The sequence below is a fragment of the Rhipicephalus sanguineus genome, chromosome 2 (genome assembly GCF_013339695.2).
Source record: "Rhipicephalus sanguineus isolate Rsan-2018 chromosome 2, BIME_Rsan_1.4, whole genome shotgun sequence".
Lineage (NCBI taxonomy): Eukaryota > Metazoa > Arthropoda > Arachnida > Ixodida > Ixodidae > Rhipicephalus > Rhipicephalus sanguineus.
Window position 1 is genome coordinate 195,167,404 of NC_051177.1, and position 23,320 is coordinate 195,190,723.

Consider the following 23,320-nt stretch of genomic DNA (forward strand, 5'->3'; position numbering starts at 1 on the left):
GGTATGAGCACTCAAGTGGGAAAAAGAATATTTGCAACCAAGCCTTTAGATAGCTCACTCACAGATGTTTTGACAATTTACATAAAATCGCAGGGAAGATAATTCACGCTTCCGAGAGCCTCAAGCAGTTAATTAGGCAATTGACTGACGAAGTCCTAAAGGCACACTCGAGCTTATGTAAGTGCTTGCACTGTGTCTTGCATCAAGAAAGACAGTACTTGTAAATAAAACAAAAATACACTGAAGCATCAATTTGTGTGACTGCCAGTCCAAAGTTTTATGTTGTGTTTTGCAATGCCACATTAAAAGTAAGTGTACCTAGTACTAGTCAGCAGCCCACAGGGCCAGAACACTGAGCAAACATTGCACGATTAAATTAGGAGAGTTACATTTAATGATCAGCTCAATGACTTTTCCAGAGCTGCGCTTTAGTGAGTAGAGTCAAACTTACTGCAAAATTCCGTCTCACTAGAATAAGACTTGCTGTAATGGCAACAAAAACCGTGACTGTCACTGCAACCTAACCGGTGGCACTAAATGTCACAATAGTTAAATAGAAGTTACTCCACTAAACCCGAGTGATATATGCAATAAAATAATATGGGTCCTCGCTAGAAACTGTTCTACTTTGAGAAAATTAGAGAACAAACATAATTGGCAGTTTGTTGGCCTTTCTAGCAAAGCAGGTCGCGTTACCAAAGTACAACCATGGTCATCTCGAAAAGATTAACAAAATTTGGCCGACACAGGCATGTTAGCAAGGAACTATGCAAAAATTAACTATGTCGAAGAAGGCCATGTTCTTAGAGCCGGAAACTAACATCCTATCCATGGAAGGGCACAACAGACACTAGCATCCAAAGAACTTTAAATGTGAGGTATAGCGCAGCACACAGACACATGAGCTCCCTAAACTGCTGGAAGATTGAAAGTGGCCAGGCGATGACAAAGCAGCCCAAGCTTGCTGGGAGGAGAGGAAAATTACCTGCTGCATAGAACTACATTGCAGCATCAATTGAACTGTGCTCACAGTGAGTACAAACTAGTGTGAACAGCTTGGAGTATTGCTACCTTTACATGGGGGGAGCACTTCTTTGGGCAGTTCTGCACAACAGGACTGCAAAAAGCATTCTGCAATGAACTTAAGCGGCGGGGCCTGTGCCTATGACCTGCGCACTGGGAAATTAGGCTCATGCACGGGAACTTGCATCAGAAAGGCTCACAGCCTCACACAAGCAGCAAATGCTTATGAACATTCGGTATTTTCAGCTCACAATGTGGCCTTTAACGTGGTTAGTTTAATATTTAAGTGCGCAGCACTTTCAACTGAGGTTCATATTTGTGCCAGATTTTTAAAGCAAAATTAGCCAGGGCGGCCTAGCAGTCCGACGGCTAATGAGACACTTCGAGAAAGTTTCGAACTGCAGTTATCAACTAATGGTTCCTGACATTACACGGGCCCAGCTTTCGTAACACGCACACACACAGCGCTGACGCAATATTACGCGTAGAAAATAACAATATTTTCATGTGCCCTAATGAGCACATGAATATGAACTCCGGGTTAAACACCCACTGTGTTGAAGTTTCAGGTACGGAACTTCCAAGCGTCATGACATTGAAAAGCCCAGGCCCTCGTCCAGGGATTTGGCCAGGGATTTGGTCCAGGGAACTGGCCCAGCACATCACCTTATTGAGCACTCGTCGCATTCGCCGTTTAACATGCGCCACCCGCTCAAAGGACTGTTTTCAAACACCGGAATTAAAGCAACAAGGGGCGTCGACGCGTTACACACGCTGTCGGATAACAAACGCTCATGCAATATTCAGCTGCTCCTAAAAGGTATTCGTACGCTCGCGCCGCTGCCAAAGTCACACCTAACCCTGAAAAGCCTCCGACACGCAACGTCTCATAGCACAACTAATTGAATAGGCGTTTCTCGTACGATACTAGTACGCTGCGCACTTCTGAGCCGTAATACACGAATACAGAACACATACCAGGTACAAGCGCTAAATTCGGGCGAATTCGAAGCTTCGCGAAGCTCGAAAGCAGACGCGCGCAGGGCTTGCAAAGCAGCGCTGAAGTTGCTTAAAAAGTGGCTTTGACGATAACACAAACCATGCGACCGCACAAAGAAAAACCAAAGCTCACTTCTACTTCGTCTTCGGCTGCCTCGGGAAGAGCAAAGTACGAGCCCAAGAAAGCTGACCGCTTTCACGCTGACGAGCGAAACCACTTGCCTCGTACGTTCACAGCGACTGAACTGCACTCAGTCGCAAGACAAGACGTAAGTGAAACGGTGCAAACTGGAATAAAGACTCGGGAAATTCAGCACCTGTCGTGACTGTCATCCAGTTCGCACTGTTCCACATGGGGCACACAAGAATGGAAACAAAGCACGAAGACTTACGTAGCAGCAAAAGAAGAGCCGGGAAATACGCCTGAAGGATTGCCTGCTTTGTCAGTGAGAGGACAGAAGACGGACTGTGCCGCGTGTGAGCTGCAGAACGTGCGGGAACACAATCACACGAAAGCAGTGACTTTCGGGTGACTAGTGAATTTTGGGTGACCGAAAGAAATTCCGAATCCAAACCAGTCGAAACTTCCGACAGGTTTGACTTCGACTTGACTCGCAGTGGCTTGCACGCGTTCAATAAACGTGCCAATCTCAGAGGCCATGGTTCAACGAGATCCGCTTGCATGCAACTACATGCAACACATATGCAACATTAGCCGTGACCATGGCCGTGACATTAGCGATCGGAAATGACACAATTATGGAGCCGATGACGTAAATAGACTCAAGCTCGCTGGAATCCAGCTATTATAGTTTCGGTCCTTATAGAAAATAGCGTCACGATCACGTATGTTGGAATCATAGATAAATTCATTTGAAGCTATGGTTGGGATCCCGAGGCAACCCAAATATTGCTCGCTGCGAGATCGGGCTACAAGTGGCAGCAGCATCGCAGACAGTCCGTTTCGGCGCGCGTTTCGAATTTAGGTCTAGTTTGTGAGCCTTCCGTCTCTCCTGTGACGGCTGTTTGATTATTCGAGCGGCCGTCACAGGGTTAGACAGCCATTTGTTAGAGAAATTCATCACAAGCTCCCTCGGCGAGTCGTCAGAAAAGCTGGAGGGTGACGAGCGCTCACCTGATTTTTACTGTGAGGTGCACGAAAAAGGTGCGACGCGAAATGACACTGCATAAAGTAAAACAAGTATAAATATCTCCTTGGTGCGCGCTGACCCTTCAGCGGTAGCACATGCGTTGTTCGGCTCTGCAGCCGAACAACGCATGAGCCTAGTCCTAAAAGAGCGCAGGCCGTGGCTGGTGGCGGCACGCATTCAATAAAATCACGCCATATCCACGAAGTGAATGATGATTGAGGAGCTGGCTCGGATATAATCGGGTAAACCGTGAATGCTCTTACTGTCATATAAAGACGTCACACCTTGTTACAGAAGCGATCGTGGTCAGGTTGTTGTCGAACCACAAGCGGTCGCAGACCTTGCAGCTATGGCCGAACGCGTGATGGCGGAAATCGCGGAAATGTGGTTTTGCCTGCGTTAATGCCATCATCAAGGCGCTCGAAGAACAAGAGGAAGAAGACTTCTCTTTCGCGCAAGCGTGCGCATGCTACATTTGGCTATGCTATATGTGGTTTTGCCTGCGTTAATATCATCATGAAGACGCTCGAATAACAAGAGGGAGAAGACTTCTCTTTCGCGCGAGCTGCGCCTGTAGCGGTCGCCTCTGCAACTAAGGTTACGCTTACGGCGCGGGAACCTGGCGAACCAGCTCCTAATATACACAACGGCGCTTTCCTTTGAGCGGTTTGAGCCGACTGTCACCGAATGAAACACGTTGACGAGAAATGTGTCCGAAACTCCTCAGAAATAAGAAAAAGGACATATTTTCATGCTGCCTTCATAACTCCTTTTTCTGTGGCGGCAGATATTTTGAGCTGAGTAGAGGCATCAATTACGACTGGAATTAAAGAAATTAAGTTAATTAGTGGAGATAGGCGGTAGGGTAAAACGGGAAAATCGCAGCCCTTCCTGCAAAGAGCCTGTTGCCGCTTTGAGATTTCGCAAAAGCAGCCGCTGGCAATTATTAGCGAATGATGAAATCTGACTAATTTCGCCGGCGGAACCGAAACTCCGAAGAGCGCAACTGCTATACTCTTCCGAGACGTCCAGAATAAGTGATGGCATCTTCATCAAATAGCGCCGGGGCGCCCTGGTGCTCCGTCTCTTGCAATGCGCGTAGCGCCTGGGAGCCGCGGTGCACACCGCTGCGATTTGTCGAAGACGGCACGAGCGTCGTTGTACCAATCATCGATCGACCTCGCTTCGTGGGTGTACGTGTTTGGTTTGCGATCACAGCACGTATACGGCACACGCACGTTAACAAATTCAGAACTAACACCACTGCAATCGCCATTGGGAACAGTCACCTCATTATGGTCATGGGAACTTCGGTTTCGCCGGTGAATTTTGTTCAATTCATTGCTCTGCAATAATTACCAGAGGCCGATTTTTTTTAAATCTCAAAGCGCCAATGGCCTCCTTCACAGGAAGGACAGCAATCCGCCTTGTTCATTTTCCTGTGCTGCCCTCTGCCGTTTTGGTAGGGCCGGGACAACCGGCATTGCCAGAAGTAAAGCCTCCGAGATCGAGACGTTTCGCGACTTTCCCGCTAGGGGAAGGCGGACGTGAAAAAGGCGGATTCTCCCATTTGACCCGACCCTCTGTCTTCGCTAATTAAGAAGGTAATTATTTCTTTAATTACTGCCGTATTTGCTGTGTCTAATCGTACTAAGATGTCTCCCATCCACAGAAAAATTTCTTATGAAGGCAGCGAGCAAATATTCCATTTCCCTTATTTTTGATGATTTTCGAACACATTTCTTTTATCTATTGCCACTTTGATTCAAGAAGCTCGCCTAATGTTCCTGTAGGAGACAACGGAACCGTGGAGGGGCGCTGCGGTACGATGTTAGGCTTGTGAAACTGAATACAAATGCAGGTACGATGAGAAATACAGAGCAGACAAGATAAAAGTATATACACAATACTATACACTTTACTCGTCATCAGGTAAGTATAATTGTGTAAGGTCGAACAAAACGAACCATGATTTGAAATGGAAACGATGTCGGAAGGAGTGTGGTTCCAGTCTTCGGACGTGTCTGGGACAAGAATATTAAAAAGTTTTGGTACGGCAGCTACTAACGTGTACACCTTATGGTAATGGTCTCAAGGAGACGAGCGATAAGGTGGGGCCGTAACGAACTGAGCTTTGAAAACTTGATTGAATATTTTATGAAAGAGCACGAGACGAGATGCTCTGCGACGTGATTCAATTGGTAACTGCAAGGACAGGTTGCATTTGATTGACGTGACACTGCTACTGCGATGGTAGTTAAATATGATACGAAGCGTACGTGCTGCGTTATTTTGTATCATTTCAAGTAAGTGAGTCAAGTGCGATTAAAAAGGGTCTGAAATGGAGCATGGATACTCACTTGGCTGGCTTCAGGGGGCGCTCGGTTAGCCTTGTTCACCTCGCCGCGTCGTCCAGAGTCCCCGGGAAGGTCACGCCGAAGCGCTTGGAAGGAGAATGGCGTCTCCCGTTCCTCGTATGCCTCTGGTTGCGGTGCGTGGTCTTGCCCAGTGGCGTAGACAGGGGGGGGGGGGGGCACACCGGGCCCGTGCCCCCCCCCCCCGAAATTTCTTTTCCCATGGGATACAGAGCACAAAATGACACTCGACCCCCCACTTATCTGCCCAGACCCAATGTCGGATCAAGGAGCCCCCCCCCCCCCCCCCTCTGAAAAAAATTTCTGCCTACGCCACTGTTCCTGCCAAGCGGTCATGTACGAACGCCGTAGTTGAAGGAGCAGGTTGTAAAAGTTCCATGCCAGGAGAGACACTATAGCGAAACTCGGGTGCAAACCATCAGCAGCAGCACGGTCCATGGCGGGAACGTCTCGACGGCATGGTCCAGATAAAAAAACACCCTCACTCCTGTGGCACAAATCCAGGAGTCGAAGGTTGGATTCCTGGGCTTCACGGTTGAATCTCACGACCGCACGCCAGCCAAGTGGCATTTTATTGTATTTCGCGGGCACCTGTGGAAAGCAGAAAGGCACTAATACTTAATAGACAGAAAGTTAGACAGGGGCGTAGCCAGAAATTTTTTTCGGGGGGGGGGGGGGGGGTCAACCATACTTTATGTATCATCGTGCGTGTGTTTGTATGTGCGCGTGTATATATACGCAAGCAAAACTGAAAAATTTCGGGGGGGGGGGGTTAACCCCCCCCCCCTTGGCTACGCCCCTGAAGTTAGAAGCTGCCTAATCGGACATTTTGCAAAACCGATCTACAACTTTCTCATTGGAATTTTTTGCCCCACTTTGGTGCTTCAAAAGTTGGTCAGTTAATCTTGTTTGATTAAACAATGCCCATGCAACAGGCGAACCTATCGATCCGGCACGCGTGGCGGTCTACGTGGAAGATAACTGTTAAGGCATTTGATTTCATCTTTATGCAAGTTAATCGACGGTTGGCTCACGCATGCGCTACCACTATTCTCGATATGCCATGCTTCAATCATCAGGCGCGTTTCTTCATTTCTATGCCGGTACAACACTGCGCATTCATCAAATTTTGGCGTGCACTTACAATCTCGACAATGTAAAGATAGATTAGAAGGTGAACCTCCTGTTAGCGATCTCTTATGTTCCAACAATCTCTGGTTGATGCATCGGCCCGTCTGTCCTACGTAGAAGCGGCCGCAGCTGAACGGGATCTTATACACCACACTCGCACGGCAATCAGTGAATTTGTTGGTGTGTTTTACGAAACAAATATCGGTCCGCTTCTTGTCTTTTACTCCCTCATTCTTCCTCTGCACAGCGGCACAAATCTTACCTAGCTTATTGGCAGCCGTGAAAACAACATTAACGCCGTATCTAGTTCCTACTTTCTTTAGCCTGTGAGAGCGATGAATGTATACGGTATAAGGGGTATTCAGACGGAGGAGAAATGCTCGGGGGGTAAAGGCGGAGCCTAGTGACGTCAACTCGCGAGGAGAAGTCGCCACAAATGCCCCCCACTCACACGGACGGGGCGAACGGAGGGGGAGACCAGTGTTACCAGACTACTCCTGTGGCTTGTACCGCCCGTTTCACCAGCTGCTGACGACGATGACCCCAGCTACAGATGACCCCAACTGCAGACTGGACACCCACTGCCGCTCTCTGCAGGAGCAAGTGCAACAATGTGGCCAAACAAGAGCCAGAAATTCCGCCACATCCCCCACCGCCGGGGGATTGTTTGTCCTTTCGGGGAAAACGTCCCCGTCTCCTCCGAGGAGGCGCGGGGGGGTCACGCCCACTCGCTAATCCGTGACGTCGTGGTCACGTGATCCGCAACCCCCCCGTCTCCTCCGAGCATTCCTCCCCCGTCTGAATACCCCTATACCTACGACGCGTTTCTTCCTATCGCTTTCTGCAACCATGCTCGGACTTAACACAATAGACTTCTTTAAACGTTCAGCGACTGTGGCCACTGCATCACGAGGATACCCTACATCTAAAAGACGTGTAACCTGTGCGTTAAAGCTATCACTCATTTTGTGCTCACACGACTTGGTGAGGGCTGACTTAAGGCAAGACATGGCAATGCCGTTTTTTACAACCTTCGAGTGCTTCGAGAAAAAATTTAACAGCGGTTTCGAAGATCTAGGAGAATACTGCCAGCACACGTGGTTCTTCTGGAACGTTAAGGAAATGTCTAGAAATTGTATTCCATTATTCTGAGGCACCTCTTTAGTAAAGCTCAGCCCTCCTCCATTTAATTCAAATTTTTCGCTCACGGAAGTTACCACCTTTTCAAAGTCCTCACCACTACAAAAAAAAAATCAAGTAATCGTCCACATAACGAAAAACCTTAATAACCGAATTACCTAAGGCGCCTTCCAAAATATTGTCAATCTTGCTAAGGTATAAATCACTAAGAACCGGAGCAACTTTAGAACCAATACATATCCCTGATTTCTGCACATAAACACCTTCCTTCCAACCTACCAGCGTCGACTTTAAATACATGGAAAGGATTTCTAGAAATGCCCTGGTAGAAACACCACATTTTTCGGTGAAAACCGTCCGGTGCTCTTGTTCGTTAATACATTCATTAACACATTTTAACAAGTCCTCATGCGGCAAAGAATAATACAGGTCTTCAATATCCATACTAAAGGCCTTACAACAGCCGGGGTTCTCCTCTGAGAGGAACTGAACTAGCGCCTGAGAATTACGCATACGAAAAGGGTCTGAAAAACTCAAAGCGGTTAAGCAGTTCTGCAAATAACTAGATACAGCGACTTGCCAGGTGTCTTGCTCTGAAACGATTGCTCGAAACGGAATCTCGTTCTTATGTGTTTTGGCTGAAAAAAACAATTCTAAAGTAAGTGATTTAGACTTCTTGACATTACAAGTTATTCTCTCAAGATTATGTCTTAACAAAAGGTCGACAGCACGTTGTCTAACTACCGATGGCTTGAGTTTTACCATCCTAAAATTCTTTTCTATGGCTGTTAATGCTTTTTCTGAGAACAAACTGTCCGGCATAATTACAAAATACCCTTCCTTATGTGAAATTACTGGCCTGAGTTTCTTCTCGACACAGTAATTAACCAAAGGCCGGATAGGATCAGAACACTTGAGATGCATATTATAACCCTTGGTGCTAGCAACGCAGTCAGAAATGCAGTGGGAACGCTCTTCTTCAGGAACAAGTCTAGTGAATGTACGCGGCAAACTTAAAACGTCTATTGGTTTCAGGTTCGCCTTAAAACAGTATTTAGGACTCAAGGCTAAGGTTTTTCAGTGACTATCATCTAAGGCAGCTCCTCCAAGGACTAGCAAGTTATTTTGCGGTGAAACAGTAGAAATAATCTTCCTCTTACATGGTTGAAGTTCTCGGAAGTTTTTACCCTCCATATGAATTCCGCACGCTGGTTAGCTACCCTCATCCAGTCGGCGTACAACTGCTTCTGGCGGCGATCGTCATGCGAAGTCGAGCAACGGACCTTGAGGCATTCATGGTAAAATCTCACTTGCGCAGATAAGTTTTAGTGCCTTCTTTCTTTTCAGCCGTTGTGCGTCTCTTCAGTTGTTAGTCGGCGTTTGTGGTGTCCTGACTTCTTTCTTGTGTCCGTGTTTGCACGCCCTGTCTATTTAGAATGAATACTTACCAACTAGCTCAGCTCTCTGTTATTCTAAGCTTCATTTCTAGTACTCTGAGCCCTTTTCCGTGGTCCCCTACTTATCTGAACAATCCTGCCTCTTTGGCTTCTTTAATTGCTATTTGCTTGGTCCGTGCTAGAACTTTTTCATGCTTTTCTAAGAATAGAGTTTGCCCAGTTGAAGTTCAACTTTTGTGCGGCTTTCTGCAACCATCTAACGGACATGGCAGGAGGATATGTGCCATATTGACCGCGGAATCATGGCGTCAAGTGAGATTTTACCAGGAATGCCTCAAGGTTCGTTGCTCGACTTCGCGTGACGATCGCCGCCAGAAGCAGATGTACGCCGACTGGATGAGGGTAGCTAACCAGCATGCTGAATTCATATGGAGGGTAAGACTTCGAGAGCTTTTGAACCAGGATGTCAGGGAATGTTTAACGAACGGCGACGTTAGCGTTAGTTTTAGCCCCTCTACCCTAACCAAGTTGCAACATTGGCCTTTGACGCGTTTTAGACATTCGTCCTGTCGAATGCCGACAGCTGGACTGAGAGCTCGTTGCGAAAGGGCGGAGGGCCACGGTCTTCCAGTACCGGCGTGGGCGCGGCCAGCAACTGCGGCGGACCCCCCTTCGGGGGTTGTCTGATCGGCGTTCTCCAGGACCAAATAAAGTTCATTTCATCATCATCCTGTCGAATTATTCGAAACTTCGAATACTACCTATTCGAAAGTCGAATCGAACTATTCGATTAATGTTCGCACACCCCTACTTATTTTACTAAAGGCCGACTGTACTCTCTCGCGTAATCGTTAAATCTCGGAGCCTCACTTTGTGCTCGTGAACGGTGTCGGCGGACGTTGATTCCATATGGATCCTCGGATTGCATTGACCGCTCGTGGAAAAAGTCTAGAAAACCGAGCTGTATCCTCTTGCATAATTCATGCTGTAGGGCATGCGGGCGCCAAAACAACAAAAATGAAAGAACAATGACGCTTCGTAACTGCTCAGCTATAGCTGCTCCAACTGTGGCACGCGGGAACACAAATCGTAGAGAGGTCGTCGTAGCTAAACACAGAAGAACTTCATAATTGAATTGCACAGTAACATGTTCCACCTTGCCAAATGCACTTGATATGAGAAGTGCTGGCACGGCGCAGCCGGGAAGCTAAAGCATGAGGCCCGCATACCCGCGCGCTTGTCGCGGCGACTGCTGCGGCGTACACACTTTTTCCATGAGTGCTTGCGGGCCCGTTGGTGACGCTTGTGTGCTTGAAAAAGGTCTATTGTCTAAATCTAAGCTTTACAAAAGAGGTATATAACCGGAATGCACAGCAGGAAAGCACAGCTGTCTACTCACCCCTAAACGGAGCACCGGTTGTTGCGTATGGTAGCGTGCAGGAGCTGTGGCGCTTGCCGTGGGCAGCCGAAGACACGGAAGAAGGTCGGGAATGGACGAAGCGAGGAGTGGTCGCAAAAAAAATGTTTCCTTTACGACATTTTAGAGAAGAGAAAAACGTAAGAACACACATGGAAACACATGAAGGTGAAGCATCGCAGAGCAGACATCCCAGCTAGCAAGTCCTTGCTTGCCGCTTAAATACGGTTCCAACACAATACTGTGGTCCCTCTGGTCCAATAAAAAAAGTCAGTCTTCCCCATTGGCTGGGTCGAGTCACGTGGATCAGCAGAGGGCGGAGAAAGTGACGTCCCCACACGCTCTCGCAGCGCCTCGTAGTGGGAGATGGCACGGGCGAGGAGGCGAAGGCACATTTCCACGAAGGGACTCACGGTTACTGAGCGTGGTGGTGGTGGTGGCAGTGGTTTGAAGAGGAAAAGGCGCCTACTTTCTGCAGCCCGGTCGGGAGCACGGCGCAGCGCCTAGAGCGTAGCTTCCTGTAACCAAGCTGTGCTACGTGCCTCAGGTTGAAATATGTTCTCTTCCCGAAAATTCGTCAAGGTGGCGGTCACGCTTAAATGCGCTTACTTCTTTGTGAAGAATTTTGAGGGTCTCTGCAAGTACAGCAGGTTGTCCCTTTGTTAGAAACAGGATAATGGCACTCTGGAGCCCACCCCTTCACGGCAGGCCAATTACTCACAACGGACTCCCGCAGTAGTGCCCGTGCTCATTGAGCTTGCTGAACGGGGCGTGCTTCCCGGAAGGCCTTCATGCTTCTTCCTTTTCGCACAGCTCCAAACAAGGCGTTTCGCACGTTTATTTCGGAGGAGGAATAACCTTTATTGATAATAAATAGTGTGATAGCGCGGGTGCACCGCGACGGTCACGGTAACTATGCAGCTCCCGATGATCAAATCAGGGAATGGCCGCGTACTCTGTGGTTATAACGCGGTCATTTCGGATTAGGGCATCATTTCTCGAGGGAAGAGCGAGTAAATTCTAGGCGACTTTGAAAATTCGTTGTAATTTCCGGGCCGCGTGCTGCGCTATAACTTTCGGTTCGAATGTTCTCAGGAACCTAGGCAACCGATTCGCAGCGTTTTTCGGATTTTGTTATTGTATTTGTACATACTTACCTTTTCTTTTGCGTATTACGCCGTCACTGCTGTTGCGCGATTGAAATGAAGTATTTACACCTGGCTACACCCCCCCCCCCCCAAAAAAAAAAAAAAATGAGCCTCTATTTCTGCACAATCAGCCGAAAAAATTTACGGGGACTTTTGAGCTTCGCCTTCAAGAGTAGAACGCGATTCGCAACTTTCACGTATCGTGGGCCGCCGAAAGCTCTGTCGAGATTATTGAAATGTTGGACCTGCTTGAGTCAGCAAATGTTACTGCTTGTTTTGTCTTGTTTGTGGTCATTTTGCATTCGTTGTGCACGCTCTCGATATCAGCATAGGCGTGCGAAAAGGGGGGGGGGGGGCACCTAAGAGGGGGGCGCAAAATCTGCGCCGTACATTGACCCTACTAGTCACCTAAGAAGGGGGGGGGGCGAAATCTGCCCCATACATCGACTTTGTAGGGTGGGGGGGGGGCGCTGCGATGAACCTTTGCCTCCCCCCCCCCCTCATGTGGAACCCTGCGCATGCCTATGGATATCAGCTTGAAACTTTCGGTACCTCAAGGTGTACGGAAAATAAAAAGAAAAGAAAAAGGCATCTGATTTTACTGCGGACCTCGATACTCACAGCGTACAGCGGGGGGGGGGGGGGGGGGCAAAGTAAGCCTCTTTTTTAGATTAGCGCCTCAAAATCCGTGAGTGGTTGAGCGGGTTAAACTTCGGAAGCAAATAACCAAGGCTATGACCAAGGCCCATGAATGCATGCAGCACGCTAGGTTTCTCACGCTTCGTACCTCCGCTCGACACGGTCGCTGTGCAAACAGTACCAGAATTGATTAGGAATGTGTTCCGCCTCTAGGACATAATGAAAGGTCTGGTTTCAAAAACAACTGTCGCATATTTCCCCGTCTGAAGCGTCTGTGAAGTGTCTGCGTGACCTTCACATCTCGATAACTTTTTGTTCGGTATTACTCGCCGATGGCGTTGTTTCTGTCGTCCCTGTCCCGTACCATGTTATCTATTGCACTTCTAGCAACGTAGAATGATATATTGCAACGTAGAATGATAGCCGGAGCTTCACTTCTTAAACGCGAAAATTGCGTCTGCCGCTAGTTTCATTTGCTGCTTGCCGACTTCTTGTGGCATTCCGCAGTTTTTTTTTTTTTTTTTTAGCAAGAAAACGCAATAAAGTCATATTTCTGATAGTCACACATGCCTCAAGAGGTTCTTCGGTCTGGAAGGGCAACAAGTTTTTTCCGTACTTACTCCACTTCGTGTTTTGAAGTGAGCTGAACAAGCCACGCAGCAGAATGCAATAATGCAAGCGAAAATGTGATACAGAACACCTCCGAGAATGTCTGTGACTTTGCTGAGAGATTATTTAGTGAGTATCCCATTATCATCTTGTGCTAACGACACAGCAGGAGATGCAAAGCACGATTAAGCGTGCCGCAAGCAACGCGACGGGTGTGCTTGCCTTATTTACAATTATGTGCATATTATCTTCCTAATGTGGCTGCAATTACGTACCCACAATTCCTTTACTTATTACGATATGTAACCGCTGCCCTGCTTTCACAAAAACATAAATATGAGGGCGACCGAAGTGCGGAGAGCTGCACCCTTCGCCAAACGTGTACCTTCCTAAACCGTCTGTATGTAGCGGCGGTGCGATAATCTCAATGACCGTCATATTGGTTGTACAGTCGCGCTGCCTATACATTGCTTGTACGTGACGTCACAGACAGGTTCTCTGCGTTTGTTCACCAACATGGCGGCCACCGTGACTTTTTTATCTTATTAGAGTGTCATTTCAGCGAAGGACACCCAGTCGTTCCCTCCCCGCGCTTTCCCTTGTGCTCTCCTCGCTTTCTTCTGTTCGTCAGCTGCGCCAAGGGGGAGCACAAGGGATTGGAGGGTGCACCGGAACTAATCTGACGTCACCGTTTCTTGCTCCGCGCGTTCGAGCAAGAGTTCACCCTGCGTCTCAACCAGTTTGTGCACCAAGATGGCGGCCACGGTGACGTCAATGCAAACCATGTATAGGCCGTGGAAGTTGCCAATCCGCGCGCATCGCCTTCTTCATAGCTACCATATCCATAGCTAGCCAGGCTTCGCTTCTCGCTGCACACCTCAGCTGTGCCGCAAGGAAAGGAACGCCAGTGCGCGGGTAAATTGGCGGCTTCAAACTATCCCAGGATGCCTACTGCAAGTACAGTTGCGCAGTGCCCACAACCCACTACGCGTCCGTAAAGCAACACGCGCACGTGCCCGCTTTGTTGATGCGGTTGCTGATGATGATTAATTATGCCGGAGTGCTTTGGAACGAATAGGCCTTTAAAACACCCAGTCGTTGCGCAATTGATATGTCTTGACGCCTGGGAAAATTGTGCGCTTCTGCCACGCAATATTAATATCGTTAAGGAGACTTCTCGCATTGCATAGGCCCTTCCCTCTGCTTGCTACGCAGAGGGCCTACGTTCGACTCCCGCTCGAATCGAATATTTTTATTATTTCATTTACTTGCGTCTATCTCGATTTTTAGCTCACGGGCAACACTGATTTTTCGCGGATAACCAACGACGTCGACACAAGAATTTCTGCGAAACGAGCTCCAGTGTTGGCGGTAACGCGTTACAAGTAACGGCGTTACCGGTAACGCGTTACTTTCTTCGGTAACTTAGTAACGTACTCGCTACAATTTAGGAACTGTAACGGGAAACGTACCTACGTTAACATACGCTCGTATTTCGGAAACGTGGGGTGTCACGCTACTCGTTACTTTTTCATCCTGTGGGTGGCATTTTCCCAGAGCTCGCCCCGAGTAATTCTTTTGTCGCAGCGTCGGACTGCTGTCGGCCTGCCAGGCACTGACCAAGAAAGCGCGGGCGGAATCGCTTTCTTTTTTGTGGAAATTGTTGGGGCCAATTTCTTAAGACGCGCCGACTCCTTGTGTGGAGGTTTTGGCCATCGCCACACAAAGCTTGATGAAAGCCGCATAATTCGCCATGAGAAACTGTAGGGACATGCTTCTCGTGGAAGTGGATGTAGCAGGTGGATTGCTGGCACCTGCGCCTTTTCGTGCCCAAATGACAGGCCGGCCGAAGAGAAAGCGCAGGGGCTGGTTTACTCCATACCACGTGCTGGTCGTGAAATTTTGTACGTGGGGGAAACAAAGAACTCCCCCGAAAGGCTGCGACAACATAAAAACGACGCCCGCAAGTTCGCGTGACAAAGGAGTACACTCGCTGAGCATAGCATGGTAAACGACCCCCGCATCGAATTCGACAACTCCCACGTCTGTGGAATTCTGGCCGATCCAGGCGACAGCCGGTAACGTCAACCGGTCTACAGGTGCGCTGCCGATGAAGAGTCTGCCTTATTGTGGAGAATTGGCGTGACCCCCGGCTGGAAGAAAACCCTGAAAAAGAGTGCGAGCGGGACGCGAAACGTAGAACTTTTTCTTGTAACGCAAAAAAATCTTTTTTTTACTCACTACCTTAATACCGCTGTCACACGAACAGCCTTAACCGCGGTTAAGCTAATTACGGTTACGGCTAACCACGGTTACAGGTAGCTACACGGCAGACATTACCGCAGTTAGTGTACTAATCGTGGTTATTGCAAACGGGTGATTCCACGAGAGATCGACACGGATCCGAAAACAAATATTTTAAGTTTAATTGAGTATTTTATATTTTATGCATGTCCCATGCCAGTAGCCCGAAAAGGAACTTAATTTCCTTATTAACTGCATAATTTACGAGGGAAAAATGTCAAACACATTCAATCCGGAGGGACCAATTTCATTACCTGTCGTTCTCGAAAGTTCACGACGTTGTAAACAGAAATATTATCGTTACAAAGAAGATATTTTGTGTATGAAATGTATGCGCAACAAAGAGTAAAGTAACATTGTTTGAAACTTGTAGAGCTAAAAAAACTGTTTTTGAAAAATGTCTAAATATGCGACATTTTATAGTAGCTACAAAGTTGATAAGGCTTATCAACTTTGTTTTAAAATAAATTTTGCTTTTTCTATCTGGAACTGCAGCGAAGTTTCTGGTTATTGAACTCCTGAGCGAGGGAGGCTGATCTTCAACACCCTCGCATAAACGCTCGCAATTTTTGCGGTAAATATACAGGTTAAAAGTGAACAAAAAATGTTTATGCACAGATATTTTTTTACGTAACTAGCCCGTTTAAGCATTTCTTTATTACTACAAAATTCGCGCATTTATTTTGCTAGCAGAAGACCACCATCAGAATTATTGTAAATTCCTTAGATTTCATTGATGCTTTCTTTGCGAATAGCGTTGATGATTGACTCTCATATTCTGTATAATGTCACATTGACAAAAACGGCTTCACCATGTGTCAGAGTCAGAAGCCATCACACGTAACTCTAAAGGCAACTTTAAGCCCCTATACCATTGCTGAGGTCCGGTACATTTGTGCAAGTAATACTCATTAGATCAGAATTTTGGGTATATTCGTTGTTTGGGTTAGAAGTTTTATGTGAAACAAATTTCAGATTTAAATTATTGCTATTGTGGGTTCGTGCCGCAAAGACACATCGATTATAATTTATGATTGCGGAGTAACGGCAGAGGTAACGTCCGTTACTTTTTTTCGGTAACGGTAACGGTAACGTGTTACATTTTTTTGTAGGTAACGTAGGGCGGTAACGCGTTCCTTTTTTTATAGTGTAACGGGTAACGTATTTAGTTACTTTTTTTCAGTAACGCCTACAACACTGGTTGTCGCAGCGTCTCGGGGGAGTTCTTCGTTTCCGCCAAGTAAAACATTGCACGATCAGCGCGTGGTATGGAGTAAACCGGCCCTTGCTCTCTCTCTTCGGACGGCCTGTCTTTTGGGCACGAAAAGGCGCAGGTGCCAGCAATTCATTTGCTACATCCACTTCCACGAGAAGCATGTCCGTACAGTTTCTCATGGCAAATTATGCGGCTTTCATCAAGCTTTGTGTGGCGATGGCCCAAACCTCCACACAAGGAGTCGGCGCGTCTTAAGAAATTGCTCTCCACAATTTCCACAAAAAAAAAGTTATTCCGCCCTCGCTTTCTTGGTCAATGCCTGGCAGGCCGACAGCAGTCCGACGCTGCGACAAAAGAATTTGTCGGGGCGAGCTCTGAGAAAATGGCACCCCCATGATGAAAAAGTAACGAGTAACGTGACACCACACGTTACCGAGAAATGTTAATGTAAGTACGTTACCCGTTACAGTTTCTAAATTGTAACGAGTACGTTGCTAAGTTACCGAAAAAAGTAACGCGTTACCGGTAACGCCGTTACTTGTAACGCGTTGCCGCCAACACTGGCGGTAACGCGTTGCTTTTTTTTATTAAGTAACGAGTAACGTACTTAGTTACTTCTTTTTCTGTAACGCCTACAACACTGGTTGTATTGCACGGCTCGGTATTAAATTGCTGCTTTATATTTCCTTAACATCCGTTGTTTCGGTGAGAAGCACATGTGTACAACCTTCATGATCTCTTACGCGCACTTTTAACTAACATATTTTTTTTATTGAAATGATGAAATAGGAGAGGTTGGTGCCACTATGGTGGGACCGGCTACTCCTTCTCGCTTAGCAGACAAAATATGTAGTAAGAAAAATAATAAGGGCACAAAATGCAATGCAGTAGAACACACGATGTGAAAATACGCACAGCCGAACATCACAGGGCAGTTCAGATACGTCTAATAGGTTCATATGTACACAAGTGTTGTATCACAAGTTCAAATAAGAAAAGTGACTTCACATGTAGACCTGCAAACTCAAATATTCTGTATTGCTTGACATACACAGGAGAACACACTTACACAAATGATTAAAGGGACTGTCTACCGCTCGGAAAAATTTTTTTGATTGTGGTGAAATTGAGAAGATCGTTCGTCACATCGGCGGCAACGAGCGCGCTTTCGTCCCATAAAAAAAGAATTATAATTTTAATCTGATGTTGAAAACCGTGAAAGAATGACCGCTAGCGTCACCCAACAGCAAAGTGATCGCAATTCCCGCAATCTATAGGTGTGACAGACTATCCACGCAGGTGGACTTATTTTGCTTAAAAACAAACATGTAGAACTTGAGAGTGTATTTTCCGCTCTTGAAACAGCTTTCGATTGCGTCAAAAAGTAATTTTTGCTGTATTTTTTTATCTCACGCGCCCAAAAAGACGCTTGGCGGCGCTGCCGACGCCGTCGCTTTCGAGTTCGTCTGCTTCAACATCCCGCGCTGGTTGTACCGTTACGCTGCACTGTCCTTAGGATGTCTCGCGCGTGCTGCGCTGTGAAGGCATGCATTTAAAATCGCTACATCAGTACAGGAGTTTCGTTACATCGTTTGCCTGAAAGACCGTTACAGAAACGTCTGTGGGAAGATTGCGGCAGCAGTGCTAAAATAAACGCATAGACTGCAATCATAGCAAAACGAGTGTTCTGTAATCGTATAATAAGGCTTCATTAAACCGATGGTGCGCTTAAAACGACTGTTACATTCATTGCATTAGTGTTCAGAGAAATAAAAGAAATCCTACAGAAATGACATGTGCTTTCGGTTTTAAGTTTTACCGACACTACAATCGTCATCGCGTCCACCAACCAGTGTTGTGGGGCGTATTCACACCAATGGAAGAAGACCGAACGCAGATCGAAAAATTCTGTTTCAAAATTTTCTACTCACTTTCCAGAGAAACCGCTGCAAGGTTGGACACCTCAGACGGTATGCTTTCGAATGCGGTACAAAACAGAAAAGCGATGAAGGACGGTAGACAGTCCCTTTAAACATAAAATCAAACGCACTATCACAACATTACACATTTCCTTTAGTACGAAGGGGAAGTCGACGTCGTGTACAGTAGGTCAATATTTCCATAAAATATCAGATTCTTCAAGAAACTTCTTGAAGGCGACAAGCGCTCCTTTCTGAAGTCTTGCCGTTGGCCATGGACCTATTCTTTTTTTCTTCACTGTGAAAGGCCTTCTGTCTAAAAGTAGTAGACTTGCTCGTAATACTTTTTGTTGTGATTCATATTTTTTGCACTCGATAGGTAGATGATGTACATCATCGTAAGGGTGGCCGTAGGAACATTCTGTACTAGACGCACGTATTATCCGGTGTAGAAAGTGTCGCGTAAATGATGTGCCAAGCCGTAGGCGTTGGACTAATATTTCAAATCTCCTATTTTCTCTCAAGTCTCATGGAATGCATATAGTTTCATGCAAGGGTCTATTAAATATAAGTCCCAACTTTTAGACTTTTCATCGAACCATTTGTCTTTGGTGAGGCTACAGGTTATTCGCCCGAGATCGAGCGGAGTTGCTGCCTGGCGGCGACTGGCTGAACCACGCCTGGCTCCCTGCGTCGCCTGCTAGCCACCGCGGGTTTGCATATGCGCTTATGTCATGCACGTCCTCAAAGGGCGGTTTGTTCCGTTGTGTTATCGCAAATTTAACTGCTTGTTCGTATGCCGACCACAATGTACAGGATCATTTGGCCTTGCTAGGCTGTATATGCTCTGTAATACGATCATTGAGTGGACTTGTCGAGAGTGCTGTGTATTGTCGTCGTACCGTCCGTTCGCCAGAATCATTTCAGCGTGCATGGGTGCCTCTTTCTGGTTCAAACACATCGCAAAGTGCACTTGGCGTCGTCGTAAACATGATGAGTATTAAATATCGTATGAATGCAGCGTCGTAGCGACTCCGTGGTGAACAAAAACAAGGCTCTAAGCCGTGCACTTGCGCGTCACACTTGTTAGGCGTACAATTGCGGGACAGTCTTTTGTCGGTTACGCGACGAGCTTTAGATGTGCTTAAGATGTCCTTTCATTGTACAGTCGTAGTCCCACTACAGAATAATATTTATGACAAGTGAAGTCTGACTTTTCGGTAATAACTCCCTAAAAGGTACAGAAAATGGAATGACACGGAAGTGATCAAACTGATTTGCCGAGTCTGGTTTTTACCTTGGGGCAAAATGCATGCGAAAACACCAGTGTACTGTTCCAGTGCCAATTTCACGCGAAAATTCATCTTTTTTTATTTTTACATTATCATCTGCTATTGTGTGGTGTTTTTATAGATTGATGTGAGGCAGTGGGCATCACTGGTTTAAAAAAAAAACCACTTTTGTCCCATAAATTAACCGCCCCTTTGTTGCATCACGGTTATGCAGGTAATCAGTCGAAAAAAGCTCTCTGCTTAACTGTTACCTTTTTAAACTGTTACTGGAATAAAAACGAGTGCCTACGTACGAAACATATTCATAGAGCTAAAGCTCTATGAGAGTCGATGTTATGCGAAGCATGCAGCGGGAAGGTGACTGTGGCGTAATTCTTTTTACTGAGCGAAACGTTAAAGAATGACGCTAAAAATTTGTATAAATTTTATACGCACACATATATGTTGAAGAGCCGTATATGTATTATATAACCAGTTCTTTACAGTTGGTTAACGCTGCCGACGGCAACGTGGGTGTTACCAACACCAGAAGCAATAAGCTGATATGTAGTGCTTATACTTGTACCTTATGATGGAGAACGCACGCACGTTTCACGAACCCATGTGCATGTGTGGAAGAGGTTCTTGACAGTTCTTGAACAAGGTCATCATCACCGTGATCATATCGGATCCGCTCCTGATCACGGTGACGAGTGATCCATGTGTAGCGAAGTATCAGTTATATAGTACAGCTGTTGGAAATCGTGGATGCCTCGGTGATTTCGTCGACAAATTGTCTGTCGATAGAGCCCGCGACATTTTCAGAACCTGAAGTCACCCTTAGCGTTGGTGATGTAAGGGGCGTCGAGGCTGGTAGGCCTGGACGTAGACCAACATCAGTGGATGGCACTTGTATTCGTAGACTACCTGGGCGTATGTGGACTACGTAGTCTAGTCTACAAAGCGGCTGTCAATCAATCTGGCATCATCCTCGGTCAGCATGAGGCCATCGCCCAAGCTCGTAAGACATGAAGAGGACACTGCGTAGTACTGGTGGACTAAGTGCACTTTACGGTGCGATGATGTGAATATCATACGTAACTTTCGTCAATGTATTCCTCCGGGGTAGAGCAATGCTTCAATATAGCTTGCTGAAGCATAGGGATACAATAGCAATGTTTATTAGAGTGCTATAAAAGCGGAGCCAACACTGGAACCACAGACGTTAATCTGATATGACGCCTGTATCGTAGGAGTGCATGTATAGTGTTTATTTCTTTCTTGTAAAATTAGATAGCCCCACCACAACCGCAATTGACGTTGCACCGCCATTATGCCTGCATAGGCTGTTTTTCCAAACCAGTTTATAGACCTGGCGTGTATCTGTGGTAGAATGCCTCATTGCCACGCAGAATGCTTGGGTTGTATTCCTGCTGGGATCCTAATTTTCATTCTTTCCATTCGTCAGGTCAACGCTGCCGATGTCGCTTTTTCTTAACGCTCGCGCATTTAAGTTACCAATGTCTGTTCTCGCCGTTCGTGGGTAGATATAAACTGTCAATCACCTGTGGCGCATACCCGTACACTGCGGCCCATTGTAAACGGGTATGTGCCACACGTGCCTAGAGGAAAGGGTTTGACGACGTACGCGTCAGAACTTTCATGTTATTCATGTCATGACCCGACAGTGATATTCGTCAAATCCTCTTACCTTCCGATGCCAATTTTGGTCTACACCAAGTTAAGGAGGCGATCATTAGAGCACCCAGACGTAGGTGGCTAGATAGATAGATAGATAGATAGATAGATAGATAGATAGATAGATAGATAGATAGATAGATAGATAGATAGATAGATAGATAGATAGATAGATAGATAGATAGATAGATAGATAGATAGATAGATAGATAGATAGATAGATAGATAGAAACGTGCGAAGTGCCAAAGGTTCGCTAAGAAATGCTTCGCATTTAAAATACCGGTGCGTATTAGTGCACACAGTTCAGGAAGTGCTATTCGGTCGCCAGATGAGCACGAAGAAAATACTTAATTAGTTCAGTTGCGCAACAGCAGTGCGTAGTAGGCGGAACACAAGCTATTGATGCTGTTGCCTTTTGATTTTTGAAACTTTGTGTATTGAAATTTCAAGTTTCTTCAAGTATTTTACATGTCTTACATTAGCGTTTGTTTATGTCCTCTACGGTTTGTTTGATTTGTCAGACACATATATGCTTCATTGATTTCATTGCTGGGCAAACTTTCGCTCATATATGTTTTCCTGTACACACATGTTTTGCGTGTAGAAACTCATTTATGCTTACTTTTTATTGACTTTTTATTTACACTGAGCACTGTGTCATTTTGGTGGGTTTTTGGGTTTACAGGGGGCAGGCGCTTTGTCAGGCTTTTATGCCTTTTCGCCGGTCCCCTAGGCAAATTGTACCTTTTTTTTTGCTTTTTGCCTGAAATAAAATTCTACTTCTACTTAAAAAACGTACCAATAGACCAGCAAAAACGTCATATAGTGCAAAAACGCAGACTGCCGCACGTGTTGTGTCCCTGTTGCGTCCCTGTGTTATTTTGCGCTGAAAAACTTTTCCTAATGTCTTACCAACAAGGCCGAATTTCTCCCCTTGTACTATTTCGGATTTGTATTGGGTAACCTACTCACGTTACCATTTTTCGGTGGGGGTGTGACGTTATACTCGTTACTCTTTATTCCAATGATTCAAAGAATTTTACTCAAAGTTCCTTCGTCTCGTTGAAGCTACTTTCCCAGTGCTTTCCCCGACGTCATATCGTCGCAGCGACGGACTGCTGTCGGCACGCCAGGCGTTAAGACAAAACGTCCACGCGCGGGATCCTTTGTTGCGCGGGGAAAATTGCAATTAGGAGCAAATTGCCGAAATTTCTTAAATGGATCTACTAGTTTCCGGTACCTGGCTGTCAAAGTTCAAGTTGTCGTTGATTGTCGATGAATCAAAGCGAAATTCGGTCCTCGTAACTGTCAAAAGCGAGCTGTCTAGATTTGCTTGGCTTGCGATCCATCAACTCGGGTTACAGCGGCCTGCCTGAGCTACAGCACAACCATCGATGAATTCTTCGGAAATGCATTCTCAACATCATTGCCAACTGAAGACGAGCGACTGCCTCGGTACCTTCGGTGCCTCATGTCATTGCACAGAGTGGGCTCAAGGAAAACTTTCCGCGTGCTCACCATGGCTCTTTCTGAAACGGGATACAGGTGAACCACAAAGCGTGTCCGTCAACGCATTCACCCATGATCTAGGCAATCAGAACTTGATAAACGATGCCCACTGGCAATTGCCGTCTGCGTTAACCCACCGACCTACAAAGCACTGCCGAACAGTTTGTCTGCCTTGCTGATTGACACGGCCTATGACAGTGCAGCAGAACTTACCTAACAGTGCATTAGAGCGGCTGATACGTACTTGCACTTCGCTAAAAATTCATCAGTGCAAAATCATTGGCCATCGGTATCACAGGCTCAGCAAAAAATCTTCTCAGCCACACTAGGATTTCCTGTACGTCCGAATTAACGGGAGACGTTTACACGAACA

The 23,320-nt window shown here is 46.4% G+C and overlaps 1 protein-coding gene across 1 annotated transcript in view; it reads right to left on the bottom strand.

Moving 5' to 3' along the window:
- The window catches only part of LOC119383951 (protein D7), a 44,241-nt gene extending 41,605 nt beyond the window's left edge, over positions 1-2,636 (bottom strand). Inside the window, exon 1 of the mRNA XM_037652226.2 lies at positions 2,415-2,636. The gene's annotated coding sequence lies outside the window, so the exon portion shown is untranslated. The remainder of the gene's footprint in view (positions 1-2,414) is intronic.
- Between the last annotated feature and the right edge of the window lie 20,684 nt (positions 2,637-23,320).